Source organism: Zea mays, chromosome 8, assembly GCF_902167145.1.
Source record: "Zea mays cultivar B73 chromosome 8, Zm-B73-REFERENCE-NAM-5.0, whole genome shotgun sequence".
NCBI classification, from domain to species: Eukaryota; Viridiplantae; Streptophyta; class Magnoliopsida; order Poales; family Poaceae; genus Zea; species Zea mays.
In genome coordinates this window covers 80761216-80774046 of record NC_050103.1, presented here as the reverse complement: position 1 = coordinate 80774046, position 12831 = coordinate 80761216, and positions in this window count along the sequence as shown.

Below are 12831 nucleotides of genomic sequence, written 5' to 3'. Positions count from 1 at the left end.
CGAATGTGATAGCTCTTTGGGGATCTTCGTTTTTCTCGTAGGAGGAGAACATCCTTTTCTCCCCTGTCATGTGGTTTGTGCATCCGCTATCAATAATCCAACTTGAGTCGCCGGATGCATAAACCTGCAAAACAGTTTTAGGCCTTGTTCTTAAGTACCCAAACAGTCTTGGGTCCTTTCATGTTAGAAACAAGCACCTTGGGTACCCAAACACAAGTCTTTGACCCCTTATGTTTGCCCCCAACATATTTGGCAACTATTTTGCCTGATTTGTTAGTTAAAACATATGATGCATCAAAAGTCTTAAATTTAATGTTATGATCACTTGATGCAGTAGGAGTTTTCTTTTTAGGCAATTTAACATGGGTTGATTGCCTAGAGCTAGAAACCTCATTCTTATACATAAAAGCATGATGGGGAAACAGAATGAGATTTCTTAGCATAAATTCTCCTAATCTTGTGCTCAGGATAATTAGCAGGATATAAAATATAGACCTCATTATCTTGAACCATGGGAGCTTTGCCCTTAACAAAATTAGACAATCTTTTAGGTGCATTAATTTTGACATTGCTTCCCTGTGTGAAACCAATGCCATCCTTAATGTCTGGGTGTCTCCTACTATAGAGCATGCTTCTAGCAAATTTAAATTTTTCATTTTCAATTTCATGCTCATTAATTTTTATAGTTAATTGAGCTATATGATCATTTTGTTGTTTAATTAAAGCAAGGTGATCATGAATAGCTTCTACATTAACATCTCTACATCTAGTGCAAATAGTAACATGATCAATGGTAGATGTAGAGGGTTTGCAAGATTTTAATTCTTCTATCTTAGCTTTTAAAATTGCATTCTCATCTCTAAGACAGGAAATAAAATCATTGCAAACATTTAAATCCTTAGCCTTAAAAATTAAGCTATCATTTTCAGTTTTAAGTCTAGAAATTGATACATTCAACTTATCAATCTTAGCAATTAAACTAGCATTTTCATTTCTAATATTGATAATTGAATCATGGCAAATGCTAAGCTCCTTAGTCAAGTTTTCACTTTTCTGTACTTCCAGAGCATAAGCATTTTTAACTTTAACATGCTTTTTGTTTTCTTTAATAAGGAATTCCTCTTGGCTGTCCAAGAGTTCATCCTTCTCATGAATGGCACCTATCAATTCATTTAATTTTTCCTTTTGTTGCATGTTAAGGTTGGCAAAAAGGGTAAGTAGATCATCTTCATTATCACTAGAACTACCCTTATCACTAGATGTAGTATACTTGGGGTTGGTTCTAGTTTGTACCTTCTTTTTGCCGTCCTTTGCCATGAAGCACTTGTGGCCGATGTTGGGGAAGAGAAGGTCTTTATTGACGACGATGTTGGCGGCATCCTCATCGGAGGAGGAGTCGGTGGAGCTCACGTTGGAGTCCCATTCCCGACACACGTGGGCATCGCCGCCTTTCTTCTTGTAATACCTCTTCTTTTCTCTCTTCTTCCCTTTCTTATCATTGTCCCTGTCACTATCACTAGACATTGGGCATTTAGCAATAAAATGACCGGGCTTACCACATTTGTAGCACACCCTCTTGGAGAGAGGTTTGTAGTCCTTCCCCCTCCTTTGCTTGAGGATTTGACAATAGCTCTTGATGATGAGCGCCATCTCCTCATTATCGAGCTTGGAGGCGTCGATGGGGAGCCTACTTGATGTAGACTCTTCTTTCTTCTCTTCCGTCGCTTTGAATGCGATGGGTTGCACCTCGGGTGTGGAGGTGCCGCCTTGCTCCAAGTCGACGATGTGTTTGGAGCCTTTGATCATTAGTTCAAAGCTCACAAATTTCCCAATTACCTCCTTGGGAGACATTAGCTTATATCTAGGATCACCACGTATTAATTGAACTTGAGTAGGATTACGAAATACGAGGGATCTAAGAATAACCTTGACCATTTCATGGTCATCCCATTTTGTGCTCCCGAGGTTGCGCACTTGGTTGACCAAGATCTTGAGCCGGTTGTACATCGCTTGTGGCTCCTCTCCTTTGTTGAGGACGAATCGACCGAGCTCCCCCTCGATCGTCTCCCGCTTGGTGATCTTGGTCACCTCATCTCCTTCGTGCGTGGTCTTTAGGACGTTCCAAATTTCTTTGGCACTCTTTAACCCTTGCACCTTATTATACTCCTCTCAACACAGAGAGGCGAGGAGTATAGTAGTTGCTTGGGAGTTAAAGTGCCATATTTAGGCGACTTTGTCCGAGTCGTAGTCTTCGTCCCCCACATTGGGTACCTGCGCTCAAAACTCAACAATGTCCCATATGCTTGCGTGGAGTGAGGTTAGATGATGCCTCATTTTATCACTCCAAATAAAATAATCTTCACCATCAAAACATGGTGGCTTGCCTAATGGAATGGAAAGTAATGGAGTGCGCTTAGAGATACGAGGATAATGAAGTGGCATCTTACTATACTTCTTACGCTCATGGCGCTTTGAAGTGACGGACGCCGCGTCGGAGCCGGATGTGGAGGGCGACGAAGAGTCGGTCTCGTAGTAGACCACTTTCTTCATCTTCTTCTTGTCGCCACTCCGATGCGACTTGACGCGGGGAGGGGATTCCTCCTTGCCTTTGGTGCCGGACTCCCTTGATGGAGCCTTCCCGTGGCTTGTGGCCTTCTCGCCGGTTTCCATCTCCCTCTTGGCGGATCCTCCCGACATCACTTCGAGTGGTTAGACTCTAATGAAGTACCGGGCACTGATACCAATTGAAAGTCGCCTAGAGGGGGGTGAATAGGCGGAATCTGAAAATTATAAACTTAAGCACACACTACAAGCCGGGGTTAGCATTAAAACGAATATCAAGTCCGATAGATAAGGGAAAACAAATCAAATGAAAGACAAGCGAATGAACATAGTGATTTGTTTTACCGAGGTTCGGTTCTAATGAACCTAGTCCCCGTTGAGGTGGTCACAAAGACCGGGCCTCTTTCAACCCTTTCCCTCTCTCAAACGGTCACCTAGACCGAGTGAGCTTTCTCCTTAATCAAATGGGTCACTTAGACCCCGCAAGGACCACCACACACTTGATGTCTCTTGCTTTGATTACAAGTGTCTTGAGAACAAGAATGAGGAAGAAGAAAGCGATCCAAGAACAAGAGCTCAAAGAACACGAACAAAACACTCTCTCTAGTCACAAGGTGATTGGAATGGATTTGGGACTTGGATAGGCTTTGATTCTATCGAATTGTGTCTAAGAGTGAATGCACTAGCTCTTGTATTAAATGTGAAGTGCTGGAAACTTGGATGCTTGGAGTGGTGGTGGTTGGGGGTAATTATAGCCCTCAACCACCACATAGCCGTTGGGGATGGCTTCTGTCGATGGGCGCACCGGACAGTGGTGCGCCACCGGACACTGTCCGGTGCGCTAGCCACGTCACCCAACCGTTAGGGTTTGGGCGCTGTCGACCGTTGGAGGCTTTGTCTTCTAGTGGCACCGGACAGTCCGGCGCCGCACCGGACACACACTGTTCACTATCCAGTGCGCCTCTGACTCTGCGCAGTGTTCTTCACTGTTCAGCGGTCAGCACGGCTTTTGCAGTCGACCGTTGCGCGAGATAGCCGTTGCATTGCTGGTGCACTGGACAGTCCGGTGGCACACCAGACAGTCCGGTGAATTATAGCGGAGCACGCCCAGAGAAACCCAAGGGTGGAGAGTTGGATGTTGTATGGTCCTGGTGCACCGAACACTGTCCGGTGCGCCAGACCAGGGCATACTCGGTTTCTTTGCTCCTTTCTTTTTGAACCCTTTCTTCAATCTTATATTGGTTTGTGTTGAACCTTTATGTACCTGTAGAATATATAATCTAGAGCAAACTAGTTAGTTCATATATTTGTGTTGGGCATTCAATCACCAAAATTATTTATAGGAAAAGGTTAAACCATATTTCTCTTTCAGTCACAATACACACTAAGTTTGTAGCAACGTATGAAGTAGCTAGACAGACGACGTGGACAAAGAAATTTGTACTCAGATTAAAGTGGTTGGTAGCATATGGTGCTGCAACGTGGGACATGCCGTGCCGGCCCAGCACAAGCCCGCCGTGCTTCGGGCCTCAGTTAGTCGGGACTGGCTAGCACGAAATAGAATCGGGTCGTGCCTTATCGGGCCTGGTGAGTAGAAATAAGGCCTAGCACGGCCCTAAAGCATGACAGGCTTCCGTCGGGCCGTGCTGACCCAGGCACGGCACGCTAACGCACACGGTAGTACGGCACATCAGCAGTCGGCGTCTCGACGACTCTACACATACCTTAGGGCCTAGGGGCGTGGGCAGTCCCGATAAGCGTGCATCGGCCTCTCGGTCGCTGTGGTGCTGGGCGTGCGCAACAGCGCATCTTGGCGACTAGCGAGCTGCCGAGGCACCGACACCCAACTGGCTGGGGAGATGGCCGTTGGGCGCCTGGGCATGCGCGACTACGCGCCTGCGCGGTGCGCATCGTGGGCGTGGCCCGATAGGCTGGGGCGCTGGCCGCTGGGCGTGCGCGATAGGCTGGGGTGCTGGGCGGCCCGTAGTCGGTGTGCATCATGGGCTCGTGGCGGCTGGCGGAGAAGATCGAATGGATGGCGGCGACCGACGGAGGAGTCGAGGAGAGACTTGGAGACGGGAGAAGTGGGAGTAAAAGTAAACCCTAAACCTAATTAAATGGTGGCGGACGTGCGGACCGTGCTGTTTTCGTGTCGGGCCGGCACGAACACGGCCCACAACGATGTGTCGGGCCTTGTAGCATGACGGGCTAAAATTTAGAGCACGGCCCAACCCGCGGTTCGTGTCATGCTAGCCCGAATTTAAACCAGTCGTGTCGGGTCGGGCCTTGTTCCATTTTTCACGGCCCGTGCTCGGGCTGGCCCTTTGGGCACGACCCAGACTTTCAGGACTAGTAGCATAGAATGACCACTTAGAATATTCTACAATAATGAGCCAACGATATTTTACCCCCTACAACAAAACAAGTCAAAGTGGAGTTGTCAAGTTCATTGACATTAAGTATTTTGTTGTTAAGGAGAAGATCCATGATCACAATATCATAGTTAAGTATATAGAACCTAGCCTATGCTAGCGGATCCGTCATAAAATGTCTTCCAGCCAACGTGTTTATAGCACATACGTAGCTGGCATGGGAATAAGGGAGCACCAGTGATTTTGAATCAAGGAGCTATAGAAACAACCTTAGAAAAGTTATTTTCATTCTAAGGTAGGCGCATGTTATAATCAATGAGTGTGGTGGAACTTAATCTGTCGTTGTTACGGACCGGTCTTTATGCGTAAACTTGTCAAGGGATGGAACCTAGAAAAGCTAAAGAACAACAAGGAAAGTATAGAACAAATGGGAGAATGTTAGGGTGTTCTCTAGGCTCATAACATAATGGAGTCCTGATAGGTATCGTTTCACCATGTGTATGGATAACATGTGCCCTGATTGGGGGGCGCAATCCATTCTATCGCTATGGCCCCCGATCACGCTGGGCGCTATCACTACTGGAATCTGGCTCTTTACCGAGTGCTCGACACTTTGTCAAGTGTTTTTTGTCGGGCACTCGGCAAAGGATTCTTTGCCAAGTGCCGTACTCAGCAATGTCCTACTCTCGGTAACGACCACCTTTACCGAGAGCAGGACTCTCGACACAGGCAGACACTCGGCAAAGTCTGCTTTGCCGAGTGCCGAACACTCGGCGAACGGTGACGCTCAACAAAGGGTCATCAGTAGCCATCTATACATGACAGTTGTTAGCTTTGCCGAGAGCTGGGTTTTGGCACTCGGCAAAGAAGCTACTTTGCTGAGTGGCTAAAGCCTGACACTCGGCAAACATTGCTTTGCCGAGTGTCTATCTTGGACACTCGGCAAAATATATATTTTTTCTTTTCTCAACCAAACATTTTGTGGTTTGTTCCTACACTATATAGACTTACATGTTCCATTTTGGCACAATTATAAAAGTGTTTGTTATAACTATTAGATTTTTTCGTTTAATTGAATTTCCTCAGATAATTCGGATTTGAACTTGCAAGTCACTGGAAAATGTAAAAGCGTGAATGTAAAAATGGTATCCATGTTATTTAGCACAAGTTACGGTTGACTTAAGGAGCAGACCGGAATTTTTGAGCACCATGCTCACTAAACATGACAGTGAACTTATCATCCATTTGTTTAAAAATTGTATAAAACACAAATAAAGTTAGAAAATCATGAAACTTGTCCATATGTCATGATACCATATGTATATGATGTGATAAAAATTTGAGAATGTATCGAGAAAGTTGTGACACACTATGTGTAGAAACCTAGCCAGTCTACATTGAAGTTTTATGATTTCATGTGTAGGACACTTAGCTTTCTACATATAGTACAATGAAACTTTCTCGAAATAGTCTCAAATTTTTATCATAGGCTCTACATATGATATCATGACATGTCGACAAGTTTCATGATTTTTTGATTCTGTATGTATTTTATACAATTTTAAAACAAATGGATGGCAACTTCACAGCCATGTTTCGTGAGCATGGTGCTCGAAAATTCTGGTATGTTTCTGAAATAAGTCGTAACTTGTGCTAAATAACATGGACATCATTTTTGCATTCACCGTTTCCATATTTCGAGTGACTTGCAGTTCAAATCTGAATCATCCGAAGAAATTCAACTAAACAAATTAAATCAAATAGCTATAGCAAACACTTTGATAATTGTACCAAAATTGAACATGTAGGTCTACCTATTGTAGGAAAACACCACAAAAAGTTTGGTGAAAAAAGGAAAAAAAATACAATACGTTCTTTGTCGAGTGTCTGACCGGGGACACTCGACAAAGAATTTATATAAAAATAAAACAATCTTTACCGAGTGCTAGCCACGGGGCACTCGGCGAAGTGTATTTTTAAATTTTAAAAAAAATTGTCGAATACCGGATCATGGACACTCGGCAAAGTCTGTTTACTTAGCCGTGGGCACCGGCGTTCTTCTCTTCACTTCTCTTCACTTCTGACACAAACACCGCCGCCGCCCATCTCCATCGCCACCCCTGCCACCCCGGCCAACCCCGCCGCCACCGGCCACCGCCAACCCCGCCGCCTCGGCCACCGTGGCCACCGCCAACCACGCCGCCCCATCCATCTCCACCGCCACATGACGTCTCCACCGCTGCTCGACCATCTTCAGCCATCCTCCCCGGCTAACCCAACACTACTCCGCCCACCGCAAAGGTATACATTTTTAGTATATGCATATGGTTGATCTATACGAAACTACATGCTATTGAAAATGTAGTTTCCATGTAGTGTATATGCTATCAAAACATTTAGGTATGTAGTTGGTCTACATGTAGTTATATAAATGTAGTATATATACTATAAATGACCTTGTAGTTTTCATGTAGTATATATAATATAAATGTAGTTTACATGTAGTTATGTAGTATGTAGTCTTGTTGTGCTAAATCTCATGGATTAAATATATATTCGTGATTGGCGACCATCGTGTCGTTGATGTATATCTGCATGTTAGCCATCGTGATGTTACTTTTATTTGCAGGCTTTGGAAACCTCCCCATGCAGGGGAGGTGCTGCCAAAAAATTTTGTTGATAGACTTGTTTTTTTGCAGAGATCTTCCTATCAATTGCGGCTCTGCCTGCACCACGAAGCGTCGCCACTGCACCGACCCACCACAGCCCGGCTAGCCGTACTCCACCGTCACCCTAGGTATAACGTATTAGGACATATCCTCACCTATTAGAAGGTAGGAACGTAGTGTACATGCATTACATGTTTATATTAAACTATAGTCGGTTATATATGTTAGAGTATGGAGGACCGTGAGTGGATGTACACAGGCCGTGTAGGAAGAAACGATGTCACCTCTAAATGGATTAGAAAGACTGATGCTTTCGTGGAACGAGCATTTAGCAAAGCTGCTAAAGGAGCAAGTCTAGTCCCATGCCCATGCAACAAATGTGCCAACCGGAAAAGAAAATCAAAGAAGGCCATGGTAGAACATATTTTGAAGAATGGATTTACACCAGACTATACTCGGTGGATCTTCTATGGTGAAGTGCATCATACAAGAGAGGAGGTGGTTAGACAATGCGTACAGTATTATGATGTTGATGCCGGGGTAGTAGATATGTTGAACGACTATCACGAGGCACAGTTCACCGGAGGAAGGGGTACGGAGGACGAGCCAGAGCCGACCGTAAAGGCGTTCTACGACATGTTTGACGTGGCACAGAAGCCCTTTCATGGCTAGACAAAGATTTCTCAACTGGATGCCATTGGGCGTGTAACATGAGTCGAGACACATTCGATGGCTTGTTGACAGTTATTGGAAGCCTGCTTCCGGAGGATCACGTTCTGCCAAAGAGCATGTACGAGGAACAGAAACTCCTTCGTGCACTCAAGATGATGTATGAGCAGATACATGCTTGTCCGAAGGGCTGCATGCTATTTAGGAAAGAATACGCGGAGGTAAAGTACTGTCCCAAGTGTAAATCGTCTAGGTTCATGGAGGTAGACTCTGGTGATGGACAGAAGAGGCAGCTTGACATCCTCGTGACAATCCTACGCCACCTTCCATTCATACCGAGGATCCAGACCGAGGATTCCGCGAAATAGATGACATGGAACAAAAATGGCAAACGATACAATCCTGACAAGATGGTGCGCGCATCTGATGGTGAAGCATGGAAACACTTTGATCATGAGAAAGCCGAAGAGGCTCGTAATGTACGTGTTGCGCTGGCCACAGATGGGTTCAATCCCTATGGAATGAGCGATGTCATGTACACATGTTGGCCCGTGTTTGTTACCCCAATCAATCTCCCCCTCGGTGTATGCTTTCAAAGATAGAATATATTCATGTCGTTGATAATTCCCGGACACCCATGGAATAAAATGGGCGTGTACATGGAGCCTTTGATTGATGAATTGGTACGTGCTTGGCAGGAAAGGGTGTGGACATATGCCTGAGCTACGAAGACAAACTTCAAAATGCATGTTTGGTACCAGTACTCCATGCATGACTTACCGGTGTAAGGGCTATTCTGTGCCTGGTCAGTTCATGGTAAGTTCCCATGCTCAGTTTGCAAGGAAGCTCTTAGGTTCATTTGGTTGAAGAAGGGTGACAAATATTCGTCGTTCGATAAATATCGACAATTTCTCCCTCCTAACCATCCATTCTGCCTAGACATCAAGAACTTTACGAAAGGTGACGTAGTGACAGACCGCCCACCTGCAATGATGACTGGTACCGAAATTCGTCAACATATAGAAGGGCTCGTGGCCAATCCAGAAGGTGGATTTGTGGGATATGGTGAGTTGCATATGTGGACACATAAGTTGGGCCTGACTTGGCTCCCCTATTATGACGACCTGCTCCATGCACACAACATTGACGTGATGCACACTGAAAAGAATGTCACCGAGGCACTTTAGACAACAATTATGGACATTTCTGATAAGTCAAAGGATAACATAAAGGCAAGAGTGGATCTGGCAGCGTTATGTGATAGACCAAACCAAGAGATGATGCCGCCTAGTGGTGGAAAGACATGGAGAAGGCCTAAGGCCGATTTTGTCCTAAGCAGGGCCTAGAGGAAGGAAGTACTTCAGTGGATCAAGATTTTGATTTTCCCTGATGGGTATGCAACTAACTTGAGTAGGGGGTGAACTTATCTTCTCTGCGAGTCTTAGGGATGAAGAGTCATGACTTTGACATATGGATTGAATGGATTCTTCCAGCGATGGTTCGAGGCTATGTCCCTGAGCATGTCTAGCAAGCGCTTACAAAGTTGAGCTATTTCTTCCGTCAGCTTTGTGCAAAAGAGTTATCTCGGACTGTGATTGCTGACTTGGAAAGATTGACACTTGTGTTACTGAGTAAGCTTGAGAAGATATTTTCACCCGGCTTCTTCAATCCAATGCAGCATTTGATTCTTCATCTCCCGTATGAGGCACGAATGGGGGGGTCCGTGCAGGGACGTTGGTGCTATCCAATCGAGAGATGTCTAAAGACTATTCGAAAGAAATATAGAAATAAATGCAAAATTGAGGCTTCCATTGCAGAGGCATACATTCTAGAGGAGGTGTCAAACTTCACAACAACTTACTATGGTGACAAACTACCGAGCGTGCAAAATCCACCCCTCATTACAATGATGGCGGCAATGAATCGAACCTCAACATATTTCAAGGCCAACTCGGAAACGCAAGTGGTTCGACCACCAAGACCTTGAGACATGAAGAGTGGCGCCATATCAGGCTATATGTATTGACCAACCTTGAAGAGGTGACACCATATATAGAACAATTTCTTCATGAATTTTGGCGTCGATCAAGGGACCCAACTTCATAGGAATATGATAGCCTTCTTAGAAAGGGTGCGGGAAATGGATTGCTCGATTTCATTTCCTGGTTCAAACATAAGGTACATGCTTAGTTTGTCAAAGAGATCCGTCTATGAACTCAATTTAGCTTCTTTTAACTTGCAAATACTTGCAGGGCCAAAGAGATCCGTCTATGAGTGTCGAGTTGAGACAAGTAGCAAATGGCTTTGCTTATAGGGTCAGTTAATATTCTGTGTATGATGTCAATGGATACCGTTTTCGCACAACAAGCTACGACCAAAGTTGGCCTAATCGAAAAACAACGTGTTCTGGAGTCTGTCTTGACGAGGTCGATTATTTTGGACGAATCAAAGAAATATATGAACTCAATTTTCATGGTTCCAAACCTCTTACTCCAGTGATATTCAAATGTCATTGGTTTGACCCTCAAGTGACGAGACAAACACATTCAAATCTTCGGATAGTCGAAATTAGACAAGATTCCACCTTACCAGGAGACGATGTCTATATCGTGGCCCAACAGGCCACACAAGTGTATTATCTCCCATATGTGTGCCAAACGAAAGAACATCTTAAGGGTTGGGATGTTGTGTATAAGGTATCACCGCACGGTAAATTACCTGTTCCAAACGATGAAGATTATAACTTAGACCCGGACACATATGACAGAGAGTTCTTCCAAGAAGATGGGCTAGAAGGGCAATTTGAGATAGACTTAACTGAAGCTATCGGAATGGAAGTATATATTGAAATGGTTGTTGATGAGGAGGAGGATGAGGTGCAAAATGAGAATGACTTAGTAATACTTGAAGGCAATGGCATTAATGACGAAATTGCGCCTTCAGATGGTGTTGACTATGAAATGGTTGATAGTGATGATGAGACTTATGATCCGGCTAACCCCGACATATATGAAGATTATTTTTAATCGATGTAATGCTATATTTTTATTTCGCACTTGTTTCTAAATACATCTTTTTTATATGTGCTTATTTGCTTACTCTTAATTGCAGGTTGTTGGACAAAGATGGTGGGCGGTGGGATGAGGACGAGGAGGGGGAGGAGGAGGACCCGTAGGTCGGTGGAGGAGGCACGGTAGGACGACGATGTCCGACAACTGTAACACCTCATTGCTCCCACACAATGAATGTTACCCAATACCCTACCCACAAAACTTAAACAACATAAGAAAAGAAATAGAGACAGAAAGTAAAGCAAAATCCGGCAGCACCTTCCCTGAAAGTAGCATAACGAGAGGAACATAAAGTTTATACATAATGTAAAAAAAGATAATCCACGTAGTTTAAACAGAATGCAGAGATAGTAATGAATAATCATGACCAAATAAAAAGAGAGGGAACCCGACCAACCCAAAAGAAAATTCGACTATCATGAAGACTAGAACATATTAATCCCCTAGACTTGAACCCCTGTTTAACATCATTACTAAGCAATGGTACATTTATTTAAATGTGTAGTGGGCGTGCTACTACTTCCCTCCTTTCCCAAAAGCAAGGATCAAGTGCCTGCATCAAATATTGCAAGAGTGAGATGACACATCTCAGCAAATAAAAAGATCAACAACGACTGGACAATGTAAATAAGCCATGCTTAAACAACCACGCAGTTCACAATTTCCCTCTTGAATATTAAATTGCAGCAAGTAAACAAGTAACCAATTACTCAATTCCAAAATGAATCACAACGAAAAGATCCACACTATCCACACCACCATGACAGGTGCCACACTTCACCCATGAATGCACATGGCTACAGATGCAGTAATGACTTCTGCCTTCATACCTCTAAGGATATAAAGCTGCATCATACCCCTTCTCAGGCAACGTATGATGCTTATTGTACCGGTACAGTCGGACCATAAGATCACGACGAAACTTCCATGCAAAGGATGATGAATGCACTATACATATCAACAACATGAGTCCTCCCCAAATAAAATGTGTTAAACATATACTTCCACCCATTCCAAATAATAAACAACATGGGCAACATGATCAAACCACACCCTACACATATGTAATCAATAGAACATGGATATATTCAAATGATGGTACCCAACATGGAATATGAGTACGAACACAAATAACAGAAATATAATCAAGTATAAGACACATTAATCGACCGACAGAATAACCAACACTATTTTACTTGCCTTCACCGGGAAACTTGGACAAAGCCCTAAGTGCAATCCGGAAGTCTACCACCTGTTTTTAATACACCACTTAGTACACAAAATTCACATAACCAACGCTCATAAACGAGCCGCACCTACGCACGATTCCAAACCCGTCGCAAGCCACTTATCACCCCCATCACACACCAACTGCAGCGGTGCTGCTTGTCAATTTCATATCTTTAAAATTATGACAGCAGTGGTAACAAATAAAAACTCCAGAAGCATCTACATAAAATTCCCCACAAGTTTTGTATACAAATTATA